The following is a 7,738-nucleotide window of genomic DNA, read 5'->3' on the forward strand; positions in this document are numbered from 1 at the left end:
TCGCCCAACGTCCAGTAAAGCCCTTAATTGGCCAATAAATGCGGTCACAATCACCGCGCTCGACGCGCAGCGCCGCTGCCAGCAATTAGCACTTATTTATTTGCGTTCTGCCCCCACCGATCTCCGCTCCCCGACTTCCAGACCTGTTTGTTTTTAAGCCGGGGAGACGCCTTGCCTTTGCCAAAGGGAGAATGAGAAGAGCTAAAGCGGTGGAAGAAAAAAAGGCGATGCTGTGCTGTGGGACAGGAGTGATGGAGGGATGCGGAGCTGCAAAACCAGCTGCAGGGCTTTCCCGTTGCTCAGGGGATTAACATTGGGCTCCTAGGGAACGTAACGTGCCTGGGGTTTGCTCAAGCCTTTTAAGAAATGGCTCGGCATCGGTGCTGCCAAAACCGAGGGCTGCTTGTTGCTCGGTTGAAGAGAATCTCCTGATCACCTTTTGCAGCAGAAAATAACCATTTATTGTCATTTTGGTGCGGGAGCAAACAGTTCACATCATTTTGGAGGATTAGCGGAAATCAAAGGCCAGGTATTTTCATCTAATGAAGCAAGGGCTGGGATCCCAAGCGGCCTCGAGTTGCCAGAGCCGGAGGAAGGATGAGGTAGAGGGAAAAGCAAATGCCTGATGCCACCGGCAGCTGCCGAGACGGGGAGGCTACAGCCGGAGGGAGCAAGGGGGTCCCCCAACGCCAAAACACCCTGTCCTGCGACGCTGACAGCAACGGATGGGTACGTGTCTTGAAATTCTACCTCTGCTTTGGCCGTACGGGGGATGTTGCATCTACTTTGCCCACAAGAAGAAACCACTGAGAGCCCTTGGCATCTGCGCTGGGATGAAGATGTCCATCGGCATTTTGGTGCGAGTCCCCAAAATGCCGGCGGGGTGTGGGAGGGAAGAGCTGGGAGCCGGAGCGAGGTGTCAGAGCTGCACGTTGCCGTGGGAAAGCGGGGGAAGCAGCCTGGCCCAGCCAAAAAAAAAAATACACCCACCCCCCCCCAGCCCTGTGTTTACCCTTCCGAATGGGCTGTCTTTGGAGGCAGTCTGCAGTTTCTGGGAGTTTGTGGACTGGAAAGGGATTGTGCTGCCAAGCAGCTTGGCGACTGAAGCAAAGAGGGGCAATCCCCCCAAAAACATCGGGGCAGGAGCCCAGGCGAGCGTGGGGGCACGGAAGGCTGCCGGGAATCGTCCCAGATGGATGAGCATCTCCGATTGCCGCTGAGGAAAGCGGATTTCGGTACCACCTTCCTTCCCACCCCCAGCACGCTCCCCTCTTCCTCCCCACCAGAGATGCTGCATCTACAGTTCCCGCTCCGCAGATCCAACTGGTAATGGCCGGGCTGATTGACTGCAGATTTCCCCGTAACTGAGCTTAATTAGCAGGCTAATCAGGTCTGGAGATGGTTCCAATTTATTTATTGGCTGATGGCTGCCACTAATCGGCCTGGCCAGTTAAGACTGGCAGCGCTGAGGTTTGCGCCAGGTGAACAAATAACGTCAGGATTTCACCGTTTCTAGCACTCGGAGCCGGCAAAATTTGCCCGGCGAGTGCCTGAGCTCGGATGCGGGCAGGGTGGTACCCGCAGCATCCCCTCCCCGCGGGGTGAGGGAGGGCCCGAGCACCGTGCCCAGCTCGGACCAGCTCTGGCTCACCAGGAGGATGACGCTTGCAGGCAAGGATAGAAAAGGGGGACGCGCTGCGCCTTCGCACGCCGGCAGCGTAACAGAGCTCAAACCACCCAAAATAGGCCTTGCGGCAGGGACGAGGCGTCCAAAGGCAGCGTCGTCCCTGGGTCACCTCTTTTGAAGGTGACCCAGAGCAGGCCGCTCACAACTTGCGCTTCTTAGTTCCCTCCAGCGGCGCAAAGGCGATAGAAAAGAGAATTCTATTTTGCTTTAAAAAAAAAAAAAAACAAAAAACCGAAGGAGAATTTTTCTGGATTTTTCTTTTCTCCTGGAATTACCAGGAAACAAGTCTTAGCGTTCCCTGGGTTTGCTGGAGCATCTCTGGGCTGATGTGGGATGTCTCTTGAGCAGAGGCAAGGAGAAAGGGGAGCGCTGGTGCTGTGGCAGAGCCTGCCTCTCTCCCGAGTGTTGGGGAGCAGGGGAAGCGGGGCTTGTTAATTAAAGCATGGTGAAAAGGTCCCTTCCCTTGGCTCCTGTCCCTCCAGAAGTCCCGCCAGTGTCTGGATGTGAGACAGGGACGTGCATGTGGGATGGCACCAAGGAAAGGAAAGAAGGGAATGGGATTTCCATGCCTTTGTTCCCTGCCGTAGAGAGGAACCAGAGGGAAGGGAACCAGGATGAAAGGGGAGATATGGCAAAACAGCTGGAGAAGGCACTTGCTACGGCAAAAACCCGCACTTGGCTAAAGCATCTCTTCCCCGAAGGCATCCAGCCCCGAGCTGAAGACCCCGAGGGCTGGAGAGACCCCACCACACCTTCTTAGTTGGCTCTGATCTTTAATGGTCCTCCATATTTTAAGCAAAAAAAAAAAAAGGGGGGGGAAAAAAAGCCTTGCTTGTAATTTGAGTCTGTCTGGCTTGAGCTGCCAGCATCGATTCTCACGCTGCCGTCCTCCTGTTGATTCAAGAGCCCTTTAGTGCCAGTATTTTCTCCCCGTGAAGGCACTTAGGGACAATAATCAAGTCATTTTTCAGTCTCCTCTCTCGGATAAGCCAGGAGGTGGGTGGGTGTCAGAGCATCGGGCGTTTTGAGGGGCTGCAGACCCCCTCCGGACCCTGGCACCCTGGTGACGAGGGGTGACGATCCCAGCACGGGACCTCCCAAGTGCCGACCACCGGTGGGGCCGGATGGAGCATCCTTCTCGGGGGGCTGCCGGGGTATCCCACCCTGGGGTTTTGGGGTGATGGAGCCAGTCCACGCCAGGCAGGGAGATGGGGGATGGCGAGCTGGACGAAGCCAGGAAGCCCCGACGCCAGGCTACGCTCGTGGCACCGGGGGAGCAGAGGCAGGCAGGCGGGTTTCATGGCTGCGGCTCTGAAATCTCTCGCTGGAGAGGGTTATTAGAGGGAGTAATTGGGATCACCTTACTTTACAAATGTTACTTTGCAGAATGAGGCAGGAAGACAGATCGATCTCAACTATTATTCATTAAGGAAAGTCCTTTATAAATCCCAAATTAACAATTTCTCTTAGAGAGAGACTTCCTATTACCCTTCTTTCGCAGGAACTTATTGCTGCTTTGGAAATGGGGAAATATGAAAATAATTGGGGAGGGGGAGAAATAGCAGTCGTGGGCTTAGGAGCCGAGCATCTGTTTAAAAAAAAATACAGATGTGTGTCTTAAAAATGACCATTACCCTAATTCAGAAAGGCAATGTTTTTGATAGATACTATTAGACCACGGCCATAACGACGTTCATAAAAGCCCAAGTGGCTTCTTAGCAATGAACAGGCTATTTGTAAATGTTCGGCGCTCGACGGCGTATCTACAAGCGGCGATGGTTTGCAGAAGGTCTCTGCTACCATCCGTCCTCTCCCTGCAAAAAGATGAGTGTTGGTTGGGGCGGGGGGGTGGCCGGAAAGCTGCCTTTACTGGTGCCAGTTGGACTGGGTAACTCTTTGCACCAGTCCTTGCCGTTGGGGCTGCGCAGTGTTTTAGTTATTTGGGGTATGTTGCCGCATACGGGAGGTCTGTCTTGGTGTTTTTTTGGGGGGGAGAGAATTTCAGCCCACATCCTCTTGATGTTTTGGGTGAAAAACACTGAGAAAAAGATGCTTTTTTTTTTTTTTTCAAGCAGTGGGGAAAAAACCCGAACAGTTATTGCTACTTAAAATCTCTTAGGTGCCTTCCAGCTTTGGTGCAGGGCTTTGAAATTTGGCGGGAGGGTGACCTGGTGATTTTAATGTAGGAGGTTGGCGGGGGGGGCCCTGCATATTTCACAGGGTGCGTTACCCCCGACTGCCAAATTTGGGGTGATGGGACATGCCCCGAGGATACTCCAGGGATGTGCGCGAGAGGGCTTTGGGTAAAGAGATGTTGTCATTGCCCAAAGAAGCCAGCTGGTTCGCTTTGAGTTGAGGTTGCCGGCAAAAAAAAAAGCAATTACTTAATTTGTATAACCGTGCCCCCGGCTTCTTTTGGCTTTTCTGGGAAAACCAGTAAGGGAGGCAGACGTCTCTCGAAGGGGTTTTGGGGCCATACCCACATTTTCCCCCCGTCCTGTCTGAGTTCGGATGCTTTTGCAGCAAAAATAGACATCTTGAACGGGACCGCAAGCGGAAGGAAAACAGCGAAGATTTCTATTCAGGCTCGGGCAGATGCAGGTTTTGTCACCCCAGATAGTATCAGGATACGTTACCTTTAAAAAAAAAAAAAAGAATCACTGCTAATGCCCCTTTTTGGGAGGCCATTTTTGGGGTATTGGTACCCTTTAGAGTAGCCTGGGGGCATGAAGAGGGAAGAGCTCCAGGCACTTGGCAACACACATTCACCCTGTGAGCTCCAGCTCCTCGCTGTTGATAACACGCTCCTAGAAAATTATAAATGGGAGTCCCCGGTTTGTCTTTTGCTCTGTTAATTAATAGGATTTGAGCATTAAAACTACTCCCCCGGAGTCGGCGATAGGCCCTTTGCCACTAATTCAGGCCCCTTGCCACTAATTCAGTCATCCTGGCAGGTCAGCGTAAACACCCCGTATTTTACTGCCATTTTTAGATTATTCCCCTGCCTTGTAATTATTTTCCCGGGGGACGGCAGGGGATTAATTCCAGGCGCCCGTTCCTCCGCAGATGGTGGCGTGCCCCGGCACCGAGGCGATGCAGAGCATCCCCTGGCAGCAGATAACGCCGCCGATTCGAGGTCCGTTTAACCCGCTGACGAGGAAAACGTCGTTAAGCCGGGTCTGCGCTCCTCTTCCTCCGCTCCTTTTATAAATAAAAGGGAGGAAGGACTCGCTGCCGGGTCAGCCCTGCCTGCGCCGGCGACGCGGTCCTCTGGGCGCAGGGGGATATCGGGCATCGGCGGGGAGATGCTCGCGTGGCTGCTTCGGGGGGTCCCAGCCCCGGCGGGTACCCGAGGGGCTCGTGGGCACCTCCAGCGTGGGCAGCCCTCGCTCAGGCTTCGCTCCGGCACGCTCGGCATCGCGGCAAGGGGCTGAGGCTGTTGATTGCCCAGGGTTTTTCTCTGCGTCAGGTTGTTTGTAGAAGGAGGACCAGGAGCCTGCGTGCCCCGCAGCAGGCAGCTTCAGGGTTGCCCTTACCAAAGGGAGGGAGAATCCTTTCGCCTATAGCTAAAATACCCCTTTCTATGTGATTTATCTATATGACTTAATCTCCCACCAGGGCTGGGAGTCCAAGCACCTGCGAGACCAAGAAAACGCCACGTTTTTCATTGGGGCTGAGATGCTGGGAGCTAAAGCAGAGGTTTAAAATCCACGTGGCTCTGAAAAAAAAGGAAATCGCCTCCATCCCTCCTTCCTCCATCAGGCCTGCTTGGAAAGGCGGCCTTTCGCTTCTCCTCTTAGGCCGAGCCCCGGGGAAAGTTGGGCGAGTAAGTTTGCCGAGCCGGAGGGAGGGCGGCACAGATCGATTGGCGAGTTTAATAGGATCAGGTCAGTGTAATCCTGTTTTAGCCATTGTAATTCAGGCAGCCAAGGAGACCTCAAACTATAGGGGAAGGGGCTTTTAAAACCTCAGCGGTCCTGCCACAAAGCCAGAGGCTGGGGCTGGGACAAAAGCGGGAGAGAGGATGAAGTGGCTTGAAATAAATAGATTAAGGCTCTCTATGGGCCAGGCGTAGCGGGAGGGGGAAAAGAGCAAGCAAGGGGCGGGCGAGAGCATCCCGCGGCGGCGGCGGCGGGGAGGGGGACGGGAAGGGACCTCGCACCCACGAGGGATGCGGGGTGGCTCGGCAGAGCATCCCCTCCCGCCGTGGGGCGGCCGGTTCGGGGCACGGGGCAGGGGTTTCTCCCCCCCCCCCGCGTGTGTTTCTGAAGGGTTGGGATAGGCAATCAATTTTTATGATGCAATTTATAATTCATACAGGTTGTCTTCGTACATATGGTGTTGCTTTTGTGTGTCAGGGTGCCGGGTGCTTTATGACGGTGACGGCGGGAATTCGCATTGGCGGCCGCTTACCGGTCTCATCGCTCTCCTCCTCGCGGATGAAGATTGATACGGCCCCGTGGAAGCTTGGGGGGGGGGGGCGGGGGCGATCCTGTAGGACAGCGAGTCCGGGGGGGGGTGGGGGGGTGTCTCTTGCAGAGGGTAACTTGCACCCATTGGGGAATGGGGGAGATGCTCGGTCCTTGGGGGGGTTATTCCCAGCAGGGGTATGCACCCCTTCACCCATCTCTCCAGATATTGGGGTCAGCCCCGCTCTGGGGGGGGGGGATGCTCGGTGGGGAGGCCCCCGCCATCACGGGGGATAACCCCAATGGAGGGGGTGTCCGGTATCCCCCACCCCGGGCACAAAGGGGTCCTTGTCGGCGGGGCAGCCGCATCCCCGGGGCCAGGAGGGGCAGGTAAAAGGCGTAAAGCTGAGCCTGGCCAGTCCCAGCTGAAATAATTAAACCAATTCAGTCAATACAAACAGAAAGAAGGCGGAAGGCAGAGCTGCCCCCTCCGAGGAAGCGGGGGCCGCAGCTGGAGTCCCCCCCACCCACCCCCTGCCCGACCCGCCCTGGCACGCGTCGAGTTTGTCCGGTCTCTGCGGCAGCCCTGGCACGCGCTGAGTTTGTCCGGTCTCTGCGGCAGCCCTGGCATGCGGTGAGTTTGCCGGGTCGCTGCGGTGAGGGGATAAGGGGGGGGCGCGGATTTCAAAGCTGTGATGTCTTATTTAAGAGCGAGGCAGCGCGCTCCTCGCCCCGCCAGAGAGGGGTCGCCTCCTCCGGCCACCGCATCCTGGTGCTGCTGAACAGCGGTGGCTTAAAAATATATAAATATACGTATTTATATATACACAAAAAAGGGGTTTTCCTAAGGCAGGCTGGAGGCGAGGCAGAGAGGAGCGGGCAGCTTTCCTTCCCCTCCGACTTTGGGCTGCTGCGAAGCGGGCCGGCATTTCTGCTGCGCTCCCCGAGCAGCGCAATTATTTGATCTGCAGATGTAAGAGGAATTTATTGTAACAACAAATATAGTGATGTCAAAACCCAACCTTGGATTAAAGCCGGCAGCCAAAGGGGAAGTGTATTAATTTCAAACAGCATCAGAGGCCAGTGCCTATTAGGACGAGCTATTCTTCAGACCCCCCCATCAGAATTAATCATTGGGAGTTAATTTGAAGCTCAGACAAGTTGCTGTTAATTTAGTGCAGGGAGGACGGGATGGAATAAAAAGCTGAGGTGCTGGCCGGGCCTCCTGGGTCTCATTAATCAGCGAGCTGAGACGGCCTGGCTTGATTACAATTTGCAAAAAAATTCATTAGAGCCTGGGCGATTGACAATTTTTCTCTCTGCCTGTGATCTGACTCATTAGGCAGCCAAATGAAAGCCATGATGATGGTGATGATGACAGCTATCAACCCCCTCGCTTGTTTATCTCCTTCTCCTCCGGCCCCCGGCCCGGGGCTCCCCCCTCCAGCCCCAAAGCCCCTCTCCTGGGCACAGAGGGGGGGGATACACGATGGGGGACCCCAACCCGCGGAGCAAATAACTTTCCTGCGCCTGGGGCAGATGCCGGCTTGTAGAGGGAAGGCTGCCCCGGGGGGGACACACGGACACGGGGGGGGACAGGGGTGAGGACCAGCTGCTCCTCCCTAAAATACAACACCCCCAC

Source organism: Gymnogyps californianus, chromosome 7 (genome assembly GCF_018139145.2).
Source record: "Gymnogyps californianus isolate 813 chromosome 7, ASM1813914v2, whole genome shotgun sequence".
Classification (NCBI taxonomy): domain Eukaryota; kingdom Metazoa; phylum Chordata; class Aves; order Accipitriformes; family Cathartidae; genus Gymnogyps; species Gymnogyps californianus.